General features: G+C 36.7%; 1 long non-coding RNA gene across 1 annotated transcript; it reads right to left on the bottom strand.

The window, feature by feature from the left end:
* Window positions 1-1,702: 1,702 nt before the first annotated feature.
* On the bottom strand, window positions 1,703-17,587 carry LOC134529904 (uncharacterized). Its single transcript, XR_010074738.1, has 4 exons — window positions 17,503-17,587; window positions 16,236-16,283; window positions 6,969-7,108; window positions 1,703-1,839 (listed from the first exon to the last, which is right to left on the bottom strand). It is a non-coding gene; the product is annotated as an uncharacterized LOC134529904 (long non-coding RNA).
* Between the last annotated feature and the right edge of the window lie 2,025 nt (window positions 17,588-19,612).

The following is a 19,612-nucleotide window of genomic DNA, read 5'->3' as shown; positions in this document are numbered from 1 at the left end:
CATACATCTATAGCGTGCGTAATTAAAGAGCCAAATATAGTATGAGTTATTCAAAGCATAGATATGAGTGTTGTGTTCAGTGTAAGATAAGGTGTTGGTATTTCTAAATAGCCCTAATAAGTAGGACGGTGTATGTTTGCATTGTATGTAGTGATACCTTACGGAAAAGAAAATCAGAAATGTAGCTGAAATTATTGTCTTAAAGATATATTTTTAATATCAGCTATTTAATAAAATTGTGCTGTCACATGTTTTTCACCTGCAGTCTTTTTGCATAATATATCAAACTGTGGTCCGTTCTGAACTTGCTGGAGTGACAATTGTGAAAAAATTGCATATTAATGTTGAACTTGTGTGTTTGTGTTCGAAGCATTTGTTACATTTCGTATGAAAACTCACTTAAATTACCATTTTTTGAAATCTTATTTTACCTTCGTACATTTAAAGAATTTATCCATGTTTCTTCGTGCCTACGGTAAGAATACTGAACCGGCATTAACACACACCTGATAATTTTGCAGCCAGATTTGCTGTCGTGCATGAATGTACCTATCTGGGCTATGCCTTAGTTGAAATAAGAGAAGGATACACTCCAAAATGAAGCTTAAAATACGGAATTGATTATTGCACAGATATCCTAAATTACAGGTCAAATGTAACAGTCAACTGCCTGCTGCATAGTGAACTGGAGAAAACTATACTGTAACACAACTCCCATGATTTTGTCTGCATGAATAAGTATGAATGCTTCGAGTGTGTTAAGTCAACGGATTTGATCATTAAAAGAAAATTAATATGAATGTAACTAATGAATGAGCCTTTGCAAAAAGATTTATTTTTTATAACTTAATCAAGATCTCTATTCCTCAAATTGAAGGGTTTTACATTTAGTTAGTGAAATGAGTCGTTTGAAAAAATTGTATACTGTCCGCAGTTTAATTTATAGTATACAGTGCTATAGTCTTAAACATGCAAATATTGTAATAGAGTTTGACTGAGAAGAGGTTAAAGTAATTTTTCTTAAAATTGCTTGAAAAATAATTTTTAATAATCATATATATTTTTAAGCCTTTATTGGTGTTTACAAATTTTACTAATTGAATACAAGTAAATTCGTTAAATTTCAATACTACGAGATCACATGTGAAATAAAATGCTACAAGTAAACTTATACAATCCACGAACTGATTGCATTTTTACCATTTCTAAATAGTATCACATTTTGAGTACTGTAACACACTTTACATCTAAGTCATGTATTTAATTTACATTCAAAAGTAAGGCTTCTTCTTATAAAAACACAATGATGCAATTTACTTTTAATCTAATTAAAAATCTATATAAAAATTGTAATGTGCACAACAATGGAATATAAAAATATGCCATAAGATGTAGACTAGAGGTAATTTAAAAAAATTAATTAATACTCGACAACAGTAGATTATATGATAATTTAATCATATTTTTAAACAGCATAGTCTATAGACATTTTGAATAAGCTAAATGATGTGCTTTCCATTCTCTCTACACTAATGCCAAAAAATTAAAGTTTCCAGAAGTTTTTAAATTTAAATTGTAAATTTGTTAAATTTTAATTTTTTATAACAATTCCAAGAATTTCAGCAAATTTTATTAATAAAAATCACAGCTGCCAAGCTTAAATGTGTAATATAAAATTTTACTATATTAAAAAACTTTAAGGCCTCATCATACAGTCAATAGTTGCACACATTATTTATAAATAAGTTTATCATAACACACAGGCTTTTAGACATTGTTACTTTCTAGGAGTATTTGTTGCTGAAAATCACTTGTTATCCGCCATTTCGGAGTAGTCCTCTGTGAAAACAACAAAAACGCATAGTAACAAAACAAAAGTTGTGTAATATTATAACAATAAATTACTAATATAAACACCAAGCATGCATTCTAAAAATAAAGTTATCAAATTAATGTAGTCTAGTACATTTCCACAGAGTGTGTTCCAAACATGTTTGGTTCAATTAGCTACCAATATTAATTGAAATCATTTTGTGGTCACATGTGATAAAAGTTGGTATTTCAAAGTAGAATGTTTCAAATTAATTCACAATTTCAATAAAATATTAAATTCTAAAATAATTTAACATGAATGAAATAAAATAGAATAAAGTAATTTTTAATCAAAGGTATTCAAAATAATTTTGAACATTCATCCGAATCATTTGTGTGACACCATCATGCTTCTGGTATTTTTTTCTTCTGTTGTTTGAATATGTTGTGTCAAGTTTAACATATTTTATTTTACCTTTAGTATTTTATTTTAACATTTTGCTTGGGCTTTTGTTTACCTAAGGTTGGCTATAGCACTGGCGGGTCCTAAAAGATTTATTATTTCAAATTTTTGCTAGTGTGTAAGATTGTAACTTTATGTATCAGTCTTTGTAATATTTTTATTTATTTTTTTATGATTATCTGTGTGGGGCGCAGATCACTGTTTGATTATTTATTCTACGTGTGAGACCTGTGATGGTGTGCCGTGCGACACTAGCGCCCGTGCGCAGCGGCGGCGAGGCGCAGAGACAGGAACTGGGAGTCTAACTATACTCATCACCCTCGGAGCGCGGAGCTTCGCGCGGCGCGAGTAGAAAGGAAGTTTCAGTGGGTGTGCCTTTCCTTTCGGCCACATGAAGTGTGTTTAACGGTTTTGGCGCTGCACGGCGGTTCAGGACTTGACGAGTGCCAGTGCATCGGCTACTCACGAGGTGCGTGTACTGCGTACCGGTGATGCAGTAGAGTGGCTCTACTCGCGGGCATTGCTAATCCAGGATCGTGGAGTGTGAGGGCGTAAGAAGAAGACGGATCAAGCTACGTTTTGAAAGTAAGCTCTACCCACCCTTACAACCTTGCACTACAAGTAAGTGAGGCACCGTTTAAAAATTTTGTTACCCCCTTCGCCCCAAGCGTTTGCCCTTTCGACTTTTCCGAAGGCTCCGTCAGTGACGTCAGTCTCCCTGAACGCCCTCAACGTGGATCGTAGAACTGTCAGCGTAGTGCAGGACTGTGTGCGAATCTCACAATTTATTTGCGAGAAACTGTTTTTAAATTTCTTAGCTGACCAGCTCAATATCTCGCTTCGACTTTGTAGAATTTAAACTTTTGTATTTGCGTGTCTGAGCCCCAGGACTCTTATTTTATATATATTTATATATATGTGTGTGTCTATAAAGAACTTTATCATATTTATTTATAAAATAAATTGTAATGTAAATTTTACGTGGTTATAAATCTAGGTTCATTTACCTCTAGGTTGGGGGCTCCTTTCTTTTTGATAGAATGATCCACACGTGATCATTTTGCACTTTGTCTTAGTAAAAAAAAATAATAATTTTTAAAATATGTCATATTAAAGCTGTAATTTCTTTTTGATTATTCATACACCATGTACATAGCCATGTTCCTGTTTTTGCCCACGCGTTAGCACCTGGTAAAATAAATTTCATCAATGTATATAATTTGTTGGCTTGGAATTACTTTTCATATCTCACTGCAAATCGTGGAGCCTTACATTTTGATTACTCAGCTATTTACTTCTGTCCACTCCTGGAATTTGGGTTTGGATGTATTTTCTTTTATGGAGAAATGGCCTAGTCATGGAGCGGGGACGGGGTGGCCAACTATGTGGAACAGTGGCGAGATTTATTTATTCACCCTCAATTGTAACCAATGAATGAAGTAACATTCTCTTAAACAGAAGTGGCTGAAATTAAAATAATTAATATTGTTCAGCTATTGTAGGCTTTTCCATCTGAACACTAAATAAAATCGACATGTTTGCTAATTACAAACCAATAAAAATAGAATTAATTGAGTAACCACGGGAAAATGTCAAAATACCAACTTTTATTTTAAATTTTCAATACGTTGTATATTTGTGAAAATTTGTTGCCTTATGTAATGTATTTCTTAAGGAAATTTCAAGCTATTTTCAACCAATATTTATTTACGAGTGTTATTTATTAATTATTGACAAATCATTGAATATTATCCAAACACCTGAGTTGTTTAAATTGGTTGATAAATGGAATGTACCCACAAAAACTATAATGATGGATGTAAAAATGTTTACGGTGGCATATTTTGTGTAATTTTTTTTTATTATGCTGCATTTTGAGGATAATTACAAAAAAAAATCCAATAAGGACACAAATTAAATAATCATGTTGGTGAACATAAATCCGCAAAAAAAATTATTGATTTAAAAAATAGACTAACATTTGTAACCTTAAAACATCATAACTCATTAACGAAAACGGTTCAACGACAATTTTTTTTTAAATCTGTCAAGTTGTTTAATTTATCTTATAAATATTTTTAGTGTATTTATTGAAAATCTAAACTCTAAACAATTATTTGTGCAAAATATGAATTATAATATACATATTTGTTGTAACTATTGGAGATTATTTATTAAAGTTATAAGAAAAATGTAAGTTTTTTAGTATCCACTCTAAAATAATATTTTTGATTGAGAAAATACAATTTTTTTAAAGTAAAACAAAATGGTATAAATATCATATTTGAAAATGTCAAATATTTTGGGTAAGAGTTAAAACTTTATGTAAATACTTTTAAAGGATCAAAAACAGAACAAATAATAGCTGCATACAAGTTTTCTCATAAACCTTTAAAATTTAAAGTTTGGGTGATTTGGTTCAAATACTCTAGGAATTCTTTCACATAACTCTGATGATGAATGTAAAATATTTGTTGCAGCATAATTTTATTGATATGTGCATATTTTTGAGACATTGCATTTTGTATATTTTGTAAAGTAGAGGGCCTGTCAACGACAATCATTGTGTTCCGTAATAAAACTATTACCTCATAGCACGACTTCCACCTATGATAACCATATGTGTGATGTCGCCCGTATCAGATCAACCACTGAATCATCCTGATGGCCCTAGGTGTGCTTGAGTTAAGGGCGCCATGATGGATATATATATTTGAATTTTGAAGTTACCAACACTTTCGATTAATCTACTGTTTACATCTAGAACAACCACTATTTACAAATCCAACATCCCACCTACCAAAATGTATATTTTAACTATCAATGGGCAGGCAAAGAGCACATCTTCACCACTGGGTGCATGAAGGTGCCTTGTTTAGTCTTCACTTATGCCACTCTTACCACACCATCTGTGCCAGAAAAAGTCTTAACAACACGACCTAACGTCCATGACAGTGGTGGTAGATTAGTGTCTTTGATGAGTTACCTAGGATCTAGAGGCTTGGTGTAAACAATGTGAAAAAGGTCACAGTACCTTAGTCGTAGAAAAATGAGAGCCTAAACTTTTGAAGCCCCTATTGAGTGGATAGCCATTGACATTGCAGGGTCATTTCCCAAGACAAAGCATGGTACCAGTATATCCTGGTGGCAATTGATTTCAGTTATTGGCCAGAGGCTTCTACTCTTCCCAACCAGGAAGCCACTACTTTGATGGACACATGAGTCAACAACCAACCACATCTGCAGATTCAAGTCCGGGTCACTCATGCAACTGCATCCAGACGAAGACTGCCATTTTGAGTTAACTATATTCTGGATGTGTCGGTTACTGGAGTTAAAGCAAACCAGGGCTACAACCTTACATCGTCAGGCTGATGGCATGGTGGAAAGGTTTCTTCAGGACCCTGGAGGAACCCCTTGGCAAGGTTGTAGCTGACAAACCAGATTGGGATCAATGCATACCATTATTATTCCTGAAAGCTTATAGGGCTGTCATTCATTAATTGACTGAACAGACTCTTGAGAGTATTGTTAAGATTGGAGTTGAGGCTAACCTGTAACATTAAATTCGTCAATCCTCGCCAAGAGCCAACAAACACCACCAACTGTGCTAATCATCTAGAGGAATGTATGGCACTCATACACGATGAGGCCCATAAAACCTTCGATTAGCTACGAACCAGATCAAGACAAGGTACGACCTGAATGCTAATTCAACCAGATTTCAATAAGGTGATTTGGTGGGGCTATGCAACCCGCAACAAAGGAAAGTCAAGTGCCCTAAACTTAGTCATAAGAAGGGCCATGTGAAGAGTTAAGACAACTAAATAATATGGCCTACGGTATGTAGAGAAGAAAGAGGGGACGAATGAAAGTGGTACATTTGGACCAATTGATGGAATATGCTAGAATAAATGTGTTACCTTATCGGAACGAACTGGTTTAAGGAAGGGGCAATGTTACGAGGATGCTAGCTATAAAGCTGGCCAGCCTGCGGGAGGGACGCCCTTCCCACTTATATTGATACATGGTAATCCGATTAGCAGCGGCGCCTCTCTCGAGGGTTCGGCACATTCCTGGAGCCTTGTCTGCATGAAGTGGAGTAACTAGGATTCCATTTTTCTTGCAGTTTCGAGTGTTAAGTCAGAGATTCTGATGACGCGACACTTCGAAGGGGCTACAAGACCTTGCCAGGGCTTGGCTGAGAAGTATATAGATGAGAGGATTACCCTCCGAGTGGAGCGAAGTGAAGAGGGTGACTGCCCGCTTGTCGAGCGATAGTGGGAGACAGCGACAGGCTTCGTGTGCGAAGTTCGGAACATTGGTGAGTGAAGCATCTGAAATAATGTTGTGTGTGCGGTGGATGTGTGAGTAGTACGAAGCAGTGTGTAGAGACCAAAGTTCGTGGTAAGAGATGAGCAGCAGAGAAAGCCATGTTTGAGACAAGCTCCAGTGGGAAAAATAAACAGTGGACTTATGAAGGTGTGATAAATTTGTGAATAGACATTTAATTTGTCAAAATTAAATTAATGCTGTAAATATTACCTAATAAATAAAACAGAAATGTATTTATCAGGAGATCCTTCTGGACCTATTTTCCCACTCATATCATAAATCATGTGACACATAATCCCTTAGCAGCAAGTCACTGTGTGTTGACCAAGCGAGCAACTAATAACAAAGACAAACATACCTGCCTCTCCGCTCTGGGGGCCTAGTCGAGGATTAGCGGGGCATGGATGAGGCAGCCTCTGAGAGAGACAAGGGGCTGCTGGCCTGACATCCTGCAGGCACAGGAAGGCGAGAAGCCATGAGTGCGGTCCCGGCAGCCATCTGCAACACGACCGCGTCGCTCAAAACACTGCGGATAACTGTTATATATTTCTCTATGAGTACGTTTTCTTCATAACTGAATTTATAAACAAAATAGGTAATCACACTAAAATCTCACGGAATAGTGCTGTAATGTTTCAACATAGGTTTTTTTTCCTAAGTAATGCATTTTATTTTAACATGATTTATTATATAAATTAGACCCGAAAGAATCATCAGTTGCTAATATCATGAAAAAAGTGAAATAATATTAAAATTTCTAAATTTTATTTTCCTACTGTTCTTCTAGAGTAAACTTATTTTAAAAAGCATTTTCTTGAAATTTTAAATCAAAAAATCAATTGAGGTAGGTACTAACAGATATCACATTACTTTAAATATCAAGATAACAAATAGTTACATACATTTTGTTGGCAAATATCAGTGAAAATGCCTGGCATGCTAGTCTTTACAAATTGACATTCCCCAAAATGTCGGCCAGTTGTACGATCAACCAATATTAGGTATTGAGTAAGCGAACAGATAGAGAGGATTGGCTGCAGTCTAAAAAATCTGTTTCGAGAGAAAGGTTGAATGTAGTCTCGAAGGATGCTACTAAAACTGCACTTCACATATACCCTATCGATGCTTTGTCGTGACTTTCACGACTAGCCACATTCCATCAGTATCGGTATCATCATTACACTTATTTTAAAAAAAACACGGGTAGGCAACATCAAGACTACCACACGTAGGCGGTTTGAGTACTGTAGAATGCTGGAAAATAGCTTTCTTCTTTCTATTCTACCTACGAGCTGAAGGTGTCAATGTGGCAGACCCCCGTGTGTGGGTGAAAATACCTGTATAAATTCGTTTGTTGTGTATATCAGGCGATGTACCTAAATTATTTGTGTGCTAAATGAAAATTTTACACTCTGAAACCACCCTGAAATGTATTTTGTAAACTTTTATAACCTTAATGCGATCTATTATTGCAATTATCAAAATACATAAACTCACTAGTTTTATTATCTTTATCATATCAAGTTTCAACAAAGGTTTGTATGTACACTTACGCAAACATACATATACAGGTAGAGCCTGAATTCGACCGACAAAATTCGGCTGCAGGTGCATCACGACAAAATAAGATGCAAACATCTGTACGACATAGTCTTAAGTGCCTCCCAAAGCTGGTATACGAATTGATGACAAAAACGAGGCACAAATATAACCTCAAATTGTTAAGCACGTAATATTAATTGATTATAATTCTAATGATAATGATTTAAATGCATTATTTCTAACCAAAAAAAAATGACATGTCCCAGGAGTCAGTCAGGGACGACAGACTGGTGTCTTTGACTAGAATGGCAGGGCTAAGCAACAAGGCAGGGTGAGGAGAGGAGAATGCCCGTGGTCTCGTAAAGTCGCTAGCAGGATGGTGGATGCCAGCAGTCTCCTAACAATCGCTAACAAGAAGGTGGATGATCGCGATATACGAGGGGTCGCTAGTAGGTGGGGGAGAGAGAGAGATAGAGAAGAGATGAAATAGCAAGGAGCTTAGAAAAAATTAAACTTAACATTTTACATATAATGCACAAGGATGCTAACAAAATTATGCATGGTGTATATTGCTGTTGGAAAGGGATGGTGGGTACTAAACACAATTATCTACCCAGGCAATTAAAGGTTTAGATCCATTTCTGACACTGTTAATGAATTAAAGTCAGTTGTAGGAAAAAAAGCATGATGGAACCAGCAATGCTGTACAAGTCTATCCCTGGCAAGAGTTTAGTTGCTACTGCCTACTCTCCGGTGATGAGAGATCTCTACCATGTGGTGTATAACGGTTGGCAGCAAGTGCGGACTAGAAAGGTGAGGATGACGGGCCAAGATGGTGGTTTTGTGATGTGTTGACGAGTGTGTGATTTCCTTTGGGAATAGTAATAAAGAACCTAACAATTGGCGACGAGGATGGGATCGGCGATGTGCGGTAATTTATGGGAGTGCATTACAACAACAGTGGGGTGTATTGTGAGTAAGGCGGGCCACATTTTGTTCACTTTCACGTACCGCACATGAAAATGTAAACATGGGGTTGCTGGGACATATTGGGGAATATAATGCGCAGACAGAGGACTTTGATTCGTACGTGGAAAGGCTAACACAGTTTTTTGTAGTGAATGAAATCAAAGAAGATGCCAAGGTGCCACTATTTATTACCCTTATGGGGGCCAAAACGTACGCTACCCTCAAAAGCATACTGATACCAGACAATCCTACATCAAAGAACTTTGAAGAATTGTTGGAGGTGCTTTCTACGCATTTTTCGCCTGCCAAGAACATCATAGTCAAAAGGTTCAGATTTCATAAATGTGATCAGCAAAGCAATGTATCGGTATCTGAATACATAATAGAACTAAAAAACCTGGCAAAATCATGTAACTTTGGTAAATTTCTACAAGAAGCATTACGGGATCGTTTGGTATGTGGCTTGCGGTCCGAAATCATACAACGTAGTCTGATCTGTGAACCTAACCTAGACTTTGACAAGGCTTGCCTTATCACCAGCAGCATGGAACAGGCCGCACAGCAGACAAAGTTGTTCCAGCCAACATTGCCAACTTCGCCAATGGACGTAACAGAAACTGTCAACAAAGTAACCGATCAGCAACAAGGTACAGTCCAGGAAACATACTCGCGAGGCGGGCAGCAGAGAAATAATGACTACAAGTCCACATACAGGTCTACATCCAAACACCCTAGTGGAGCAGCGGCAAGCGGAGCAGCATCATTTTGCTTCCGATGTGGACGGAGGCATGCTCATGAGACATGTCCAGCAAGGCAGTGGACCTGTTACTCGTGTGGGAAGAAAGGTCACGCGGCTCGAGTATGTCGCTCTCGTATGGTGAAAGAACTGGGGGCAGAGTCAAGTGACGAGCTTCTGGAACTTAATGCATTGCATCTTAATAAAGTTAACTCTTCCGTGAACACAACAGTATATATCAATAGTGTAAATAAACCCTTGACTGCAGTGGTTTCCGTAGAAGGTCAAAGGATAAAAATGGAGATAGATAGTGGAGCTTGTGTATCTGTCATACCAGTTTCTGCTTACAAGGACCATTTTCCACGGGTAGTACTTAAACATTGTGCCTTAGAATTAAAGTCAGTCACTAGTAACCATGTCAAAGTGTTGGGGCAAATCAGTGTAAATGTAAGAGGGCAGTCTGGGAGAGAGCACCAACTGCCCCTCGTGGTAATAGGAGGGAGAGCAAACATGTTGCCTCTGTTGGGAAGAGAATGGCTTGATGCTATTCTACCTGATTGGAGAAATAACTTGGAGGCAGTAAGTAACGTAGGTAAATTGATTGGTTGTGGTCAGGGTCCAAATGAGGTATCAAGCACATGTGTTGAAGTGGGGACACCGGGACTAAGTGAAATGAGTACAAGATTTCCTAGGGTATTTAATGCAGACACTACTGGATGCATACGTAATTTTAAGGCCCATCTGAATGTCAAAGAGGAGGCAATACCAGTTTTTCACAAAGCTTATGATGTGCCTTACGCACTTAAAGAGCAGGTAGAAAAGCAGCTACATGATTTGCAGAATGTAGGTAAAATTATTCCTGTAAGACATAGTGAGTGGGCTAGTCCCATTGTGGTGGTACCAAAAAAACAGGGGGGTGTAAGAGTATGTGTAGATTTTAAGGTGGCCTTAAACAAAGTCCTAAATGTTGATTGTTACCCGCTACCAAAATTGGAAGATATTTTTGCTGGGTTAACAGGGGTAAGATTTTCACTGTATTAGATTTGAGCAACGCGTATCAGCAGTTAGAAGTGGGGGAGGAATCTAGGCCTTACCTCACAATGAATACTCACCTAGGCTTGTTTCAGTGGACAAGTTTACCCTATGGCGTAGCTAGTGCTCCAGCCATATTTCAGTCCGTTATGGATAGAGTGCTGCAAGGATTACCTGGGGTGGTATGTTACATAGATGATGTTTTGATTGTGGGAACATCAATAGATGATTGCAAGCAAAAAGTATTTGCTGTACTAGAGCGGTTAAATGATCATAATATTAGAGTTAACCTGTCGAAATGCCGCTTCTATGGTGAGTCAGTAGAATATTTAGGGCATAAGATAGATGAGTATGGAGTTCATCCTACCGATGAAAAGACTGAAGCCATTACACAAGCAGCCAGACCTTTAAATGTAACACAGTTAAAATCCTTTCTGGGTCTGCTGCAGTTCTACCATAAGTTTTTACCTATGCTGTCCAGTAAGATGAAACCCCTGTATGACTTGACTAAATGTGGCAGCAAGTGGATTTGGAATGCAGAGTGCCAAACAGCCTTTGAGGCAGCGAAGCAAATATTAACATCCAATCAGGTATTAACGCACTTTAACCCAACAGCTCAAATTGTGGTGGCATGTGATGCATCCCCATATGGAGTTGGTGCTGTGTTAAGCCATAGGATAGAGGGGAATGACAAACCTGTGCTTTTTGCATCGAGCACACTTTCAAAGGCAGAGCAAAACTATTCACAAATCGACAGGGAAGCATTAGCCATAATGTTTGCGGTAAAATGTTTCCACAAGTACATTTATGGTTATCAGTTTGTACTGGTGACAGATCATCAACCTTTAAAGAGACTGTTGGGCCATGATCAGGCCATTCCTACCTTAGCACATGCACGGCTTCAGAGATGGGCAGTTATCTTAGCAGCTTATAATTATAAACTTGAGTACAGACAAGGATCATTAATGGCTAATGCAGACGCCTTATCTAGGTTGCCCCTGCCGGGGAGCATAGATAACGGCATTTTTGCTTTCACAAACATTCCTGATTTACCCCTCAATACAGATGATGTTTGTGAAGCTCAACGTCAGGATGTAGGAGTAGCAAAGGTAATAGAACTCACAAAACATGGATGGACAGATAGGTTATCAGATCCAAACTTGAAGCCATTCTTCATGAGGAGGCATGAACTGTCGTTACAACAAGGATGCCTTATGTGGGGAAATAGAATAATTATACCAAAACAGCTACAAGAGAAAGTCATTGAAATGCTACATGATCAACATCCAGGAATTGTGAGAATGAAACTGTTAGCACGTGGTATGGTTTGGTGGCCTGGTGTTGATCAGGACATTCAAAATAGAGTGCAGACTTGTGAAGCCTGCCAATGTACACAGAATATGCGCAAGGAGATTCCAACAATGACCTGGCCTCAAACTTATTCAGTATGGGAGCGAATTCATTTGGATTTCTTGGACCAAGGAGGAGAAAAAATACTCATTCTATGTGATCACTTTTCTAAGTGGGTGAGTGCCTGGGTCATGAGTACTACATCAGCGGGGAAGGTCATTGAAAGGTTACGTTCATGTTTTGCCATTTTTGGAATTCCAGGTGCTATTGTCTCTGACAATGGGCCTCCCTTTAACTCTGAAGACTTCATATCCTTTTGTAAAGGAAATGGCATACAGGTGTTGAAAAGCCCACCGTATCATCCCAAATCGAATGGACTAGCAGAACGGGGGGTTCAAACATTAAAACAGGCATTGAAGAAACAGGTCATTGATGGAACACTCAAAAATAAGCATGTAAACATCCACCATAGGTTAGAAGAGTTCTTGTTTGTTTACCGAAATACTCCTTGTACAGTAACGGGACAGACCCCGGCGGAAGTGATCTTTAAAACAAAAGCCAGAACCAAGCTGAGCATGTTAAAACCTGATAAAAATAAAACCAAAAAGTGTGAACGAAGGCAACCAATAAAGGATGGTGTTCCTTTATATGAAGTAGGGGAAAAGGTCCTGGTGAAAACAATAGGAGATAAAGTATGGAAATGGGTTCCAAGTAGAATTGTAAAAGTCTTAAGTTCATTGACATATTTGGTGTTATGGGGAAGTAACCAAAGAAATAGGATAGTGCATGTGGATCAAATCCGGAAATCACAGTTACCAGATTGTAGACATCCAGTAGTGTCAAACAATGTGGTTAGTGACACACTGGCATGGGGGCCTAAGTTAGGAAACTGGGCAACATCAAAGCGTGGTAGTGGGGAAGGAATTGATGACGAAGTGAGGGGGAGGGTTGCCACAAAGGTGGTGCCTAAGGAAGGAATACCGAAAGAGCTGTCTTCCTCAGGACTACTTAGAGAAGATAGCCATAGTCCACCCTTCAAAGGCTTTGTATCCCCCACTTCAGTGCAAGGGGAAAGCAGACCTAGACCAGACAGACGGTCAACATGATTAGTGAAACCTCCAGTAAGGTTAGATTTGTAACATTAATTGTGATTGTTGAGAAATGCAACTTGTCATGTAATATGTATTTTTGGTAGGGTAATATACAACTGTACTATGTATTTTGGAGATCATTTGATCTCAAGCTCATAAGGAAGGATGGGATTGTGGTGTATAACGGTTGGCAGCAAGTGCGGACTAGAAAGGTGAGGATGACGGGCCAAGATGGTGGTTTTGTGATGTGTTGACGAGTGTGTGATTTCCTTTGGGAATAGTAATAAAGAACCTAACATACCAGAGGTTAGTTTTGTGGGAAATATGTATCAACATTAAGTTAAGTGTAAATATAGCCCACACTCACACAATAGACATTAAGGATTAAACAAAAGTAGTGATTTATGTAATGATTTATGGACAGGTTTTGACGTGAAACTTCTTTGTAACAGAGAGTTAAAATGTATAACTGTGCTTTATAATTTCTTTTGACATCTCCATTGACACAAACCTGCATTAAAGGTATTCCTGTTATAAATGTGAACATCTTCCTCCTCTTATTGTGCCAAAAGCAAGAGAAAATAAGGGCAAATAATATCCTAACTGAAAAAAAAGAATATCGTTGATTTACCTGTGCAAACCTAGACAACATAACATTTTGATGCCAAATGCAGATTTGAGGATTGAAAACCTAATACACTACTTAGTTCAATATAGCAACAGCTTATGGAGGTTGGATACCAAAACAAAAGCGCATATGCACAGCTTCTGCTGATGCATTTTTTTGAAAACCCCTAATGGTTTCAGCATGCTGTTTTCATATTAGTGTCATTTGTCACCATGGTGCACTGTATGCATATATCTGAAATAATTAATGAGAACATAATATAGGCATTATAAAGATTATTTTACAACATTAGTATTTATTGGGTGTATGAAATAAGATTCTGCCTGTAACCATTATTTTAATGCTAATAAAAACAGTATGATAATTGCTTTGAATCTTGAGGACTAACGTATTTCTCTGGAAATGTAATTGAGTTATAAGTTCAAGAATTTATGTTATACAATTGTAAAGGAGAATCTTAAGGCATTGTGTGCCACACACACAAAGCTTGCATGTGATCCTTAAAAGACATCTCATAAAATTTAAGGGGTTGATGGGAAATCATAATTTCATTTTAATTTCAGTAATGCAGCTTTCAAATTTCAGGCAACTTCATTTTCTTTAACATGTGGTCACCATCATATTTTTTTTAAAGGTTTGAGGGAACTGGGGGTTAAAACAAATACAGTAATATTTTTTTTATATTAAACATTACATTTATTTCTTCTTAATTTAGATTGAACTGGTAGTTATCTTATGAAAATATGTTGGCTTTTGTCATACACCAATCGCTCCATAAAAATGTTTGTGTTATCCGAAATTGTGTATTCTGAAGCATTGTTTTCCATAAATAGCAAACATTATTTACTTAATGTGTTCCAAAAGATGTAAGAAAATATTCTTTACATAATATAAAAGTGTTATGTAATGCTTAAGGATAAATATGTCACACAATTTATCTTTATAAGCCTACCATTGAATACTTTGTATGACAAGACTAAACAGATAGTTATTGTCAGTCGGCTGGTTGACTTGCATTGCCGGGCGTGACCTTAAACTCACATCGCGTACCTTCCGTGAACTTTGCAAACCATCCTTTACTGGATGAAACCTATATTGACAGTATCAGACTTACGTAAATGTTTGATAAGATCCTTATTTCATACGATTGTTGCGCACAGTTGACTTGCTTAAAACTATAGTGTGACCAACATAAGTGTGGCCTTCATGACATTCTGCACGCCATAATACTTTTAGTTTTGTGTCAAGTAATTGAACATGATGCATTATGCTCACACTCGTAAGACAAGATTCCACTATGATTCTAACTGCAGGTGCTTGCGCACATACAATAAGCAGATAAATGGACAGACATTGCTTTGTGTTTGTTCATGCAAGTTCCCTGCCACTAGCTATACTGAAGTGCATTACGGCCCGGAAAGTAGCCGGGCGAACAATAGTACGGCAAGGTGGCATGTATGCGGTCTTAAAAATATTTGGACCTTTACACTCCATAGCCGCAACTGAAGTTGCCATAGCTGTTGTTTGCACAACAACCAATAGCATAGTCAGAACTGAAAGTGCATTACTTCCTCCCTCGTATGGCTTACTGTATACCACGGTACATATGTGTTTACTGAGTCGAAGCAGACTTCGTGATGTCATGCCCGACTTTTTTTTTTGCCTGTGGCGATTTTGTGCTAACTGAAATTAAAAGACGTGCTATTAAAGACTGGGGCAATAAAATTAACATTGTGCTAAATGAATTCACGCAATCTGTAGACGTGCTATATGAGGAATTGGTGTATTTAGTTGGATTTATTTTATAATTTATTTTAAAGAAAATTAAAATATATTTTTTGATACATTTGGTGTTCTAGATGTAAGGTCACGCCATGATAAACCTAAAATCAGGGCTTTATTTGATTTATATTTTCACACATGTTTTCGCTAACCTTGAGAACCTTACTTTTGGATTAACTGTCTTGCAATGCCTATGTGACTGTCTGTTCACTACTTAATCAGTGTTTTTTTTTTTTTTTTAATGCAATTTGTTCTGGAGAGTAAGTAGATCACATTGTTGGTTTGTATGTAATGAGGTTACATACGTAAGAATTGGCTGAACCCACATGGTATTCTGAAATAATTGTGCGAAATATAAATCATTTTACCTTTTTAATTGGACTCAAGTGGATGCTTGTTGAAAAAACGTACACATTCAGAAGTTTTAAAGTAACTATAAATGCATGAGCATGCAAATCATTGAAAAAAAATATGAAAAGTAGGTAGTTTACTTACTACGAGTTGTCTCTGCACTCTTTACCTCGAAAAGTTCTGTCTTGCAGCCTACAAAAAATTTAACAAGATATTGAAACAAACATGAAAAAATTATTTTACAAACTTGAATAGTTTTACATTTACTTGCAAATATATACTTTTCTGACAAGTGTGATATATATATATATATATATATATATATATATATATATATTTGCCTGTAAAAATATGAACATTTCATTGCTAAACAGCACATAATTCAGACTCGTTCCTTATACACAAAAGTTACACAATCAATGCCACAGTCACTCTTTACACAAAAAGTAATGGGAAATAAAACTAATGTATCCCTTCTAGTAGGGATGTTGAAGTAGATACTAAACTGCATATTTTAAGTTACCAGTTGCTAGGAAACATTACACTACAGAGAGAAGGGAATCCCAACTCAGAATTACGTGCCACAGTGAATACAGTAAAGCAACTAGATGAAAATATGGTGATCTGATATCATTCAGTTCAAAGCAATGTCAAATTTACTTCAGAAGCAAATATCTTCTGTTAAAATGTATGCGAGGTGAGTTGTATTTAAAAAAATATATATATTATCAAAATTAGCAATTGAACTACAACACTTTTTTGATTCACACTCGTCATTAATTGGCCTGTCAACTGTTCTTGGCTTGAGGTTGAGTTTTGGAACACTCTGTATAAGCATAGACCGAGGTGGGGCTGTAGGAATCACAAAATGCACACCCCAAAGGGTTCAGGATCTTCCGACAATATTGGTTTCAATTTTCAGTGGTTTCCTGAGATAGCTACAGGCAAATGCTTGGATGGTGTCTTACAACTGTTACCATCTGTTATAACCTTGTTTTTGACACAATGTTGTTGAGCCCAAATAAAATAAAACAAACTAAGTTACATATGAATTGCATAATATATTTTGTTGAAAATTGTTGTCTTCAGATGAGCTAAATGCCAATTGCTATTAGTAAGTCAAGCACGTGTTTGTAACCAATTTTTTTTAAATTTCTCTATTGAAGTCATTTACTAAGAGTGCTGTTGGTTTGTAAATTGTTTAAACCTTAACCTGACTCAAGTGGTGTATCCCCACTCCTGTGTTTTTCTTGTACCTGGTTATAGTGTGTATGTTGTGGCCATTGCTGTAAAAGAAAATCAGACTTTCCCATGACCACACTGGGAATGATGTCATATGTTTAAAAACATTATAAAGCTGTGACATAAACATATTAAATTTTTAAGGTTTTAAAACAACAGTTGTACTTACCCATGTATATTTTTAGACATAGCTGATCTCTCAGCATCAGGGAATAAAATCCCTTGATCTGGTTGATACAGAGAGGTGGAACGCAGTGAAACAAACAATGCAGGTGATAATACTCCAGAACTTCCACATCTGAAGTTTCAGTCTGTCAAGAAAAAAAAAGAAGAATATAAGTTACAGTGCAAAATGTTAAGACATATTACCAAATATATTATCTTCTAACATCACCAGATGCTTACAAAATAGGATGAGCATTGAACACAACGTACAGATGCTGTTCCAAACCTGAGGTTCCTAGGTTCAACTCAGAACCCAAGGAAACTAGCTATGCTGAATACAAAAGAAAAGATTTCCACAAGACCGGACATAATTTGTTTATGCTGTGATATTTGAGTTTTGTTTGACCAGGATTTTTTGATGTACTAAATTAAAACAGCAACCATCATGTACCACAGGATCAATGAATACATGATCATGTCATCAGTCATTCCATTTTAATTATACAAACAGCTTATGTATAACTGTTTGATTTCAATGAAATTTTGTATGGAAATTATACCATTTCAGAGCACAAAAATAATTTTTATTAGGTACATTTTAAAATCTTTTTTGCCTAGGTAAATGCACTTATTTGGTCCTGGCATTGGAATGTTGAGAAGATAAATTTAAAGTATGCCTGGAGACATTCTATGTATTCTGGTTGGTAAACCTGAAAACAAAAAAAGCTAATGCTTGCTTGGTACTTTGTAAACTATGTAGGAAATAACACCGGGTTAATGTAATACCAGGTTAATGTAACATTAACATAAAACTAAATAAAAAGTGCTCGTGTGATTATGAGTTGTCTGTGTTTATATTAAAGAAATCAACATGGAATTGGTATTTAATTCAGTTTTCCAAAGAAAAACTTGACATTTCAGGGTATTTTTAAGGAGATATATTTTTTACGTATAGCTTCTACCAAGCTCCACCATAGCTCTTTAGAAATCTTCAAATCAAAAGTTCTTTTAATGTTCAGACAAGTATTACCTAAATTAAACATAATTTTTTTATGTTTGAATGTGACCTAAAAAAACCCAATGTTTCTGCAACATTTGGTTAGCTAAAAATTACTTAAGGGTTGATAATAACAAATCAGTTTTGTTATGCATAGCAGTCTCACATGAATACTACTAGGAGGAATAAAACTCCTTCAAAAGATTTCACTTCCAGAAAAAAAAAAGTTCCCATTGTCAAGGTGAAAATAAGGCATGTGGGATGGAAGGGTAAAAATTATTTTCTGAAAATGATTCCTCCCTAATTTGAATAAAAGTAATGATAGAAATTTAGCTGTGGAGTGAATATGTCCTCGTGAGCATCTCTTGTACATTGTCTGCATCACTCTTGAAACAAAAGAAAAATGTTACTTCTTGATTATGATTGTAACAATACTTGAAAACATCCATAGGAGTTGTTATTTGGTTGCAGCAATCTAGCCTTCATAACCAATCTCTTCACAATAACTGCTACCAATATAGTGTTGTGATCTTGTGATGTAGACAGTTACTAACAAAACAGAAGTTTGCAAATGTAATTCTCCATCTGCTCTCTAGTAAACAACAAATGGATGCTGTGTTGTTTGTTGACTTGACAAGTGAAATGATTGAACCTCATCTTGCACAAAGCTGAAAAATTTTTCTGTATATTCCCCTGAACAATTAGTTACCAAATTTAAGACTTTCCATCTGCAATTAAAAAAATTTACTGTTTTTTAACATTAAAATGATGGCCTTAATTTGATGCAGCTTTTCACATAGCTCTCTCACCACATCACTAAACACCAGCTCACGTGATACGAGCTCACAAGTGTCAGTTGGCGACACCTCTGCTCGCACAGGCCGTTATGCCTCTTCAGCGACTCACTGGGGCCTCACTGGGCCACGTGCGAGGCAGGGCGAGTGTGAACAAACCTGTGCAGTGCCCACGACTGCGATGCATCGGACAAACACTGCCACCAGCGAATACATTGTCGCCCTCTTAATAAATTATATCTTTCAAAACAAACAAAGATATTTCTTTACCCCTCCCCCGAGTAACTTTTTTTTATGATTAAAATGGTAACTTGCAGAAAATT

Source organism: Bacillus rossius, chromosome 2 (assembly GCF_032445375.1).
Source record: "Bacillus rossius redtenbacheri isolate Brsri chromosome 2, Brsri_v3, whole genome shotgun sequence".
NCBI classification, from domain to species: domain Eukaryota; kingdom Metazoa; phylum Arthropoda; class Insecta; order Phasmatodea; family Bacillidae; genus Bacillus; species Bacillus rossius.
The sequence above is the reverse complement of the archived record's forward strand: the minus strand, read 5'-3'. Positions and strand labels throughout refer to the sequence as shown.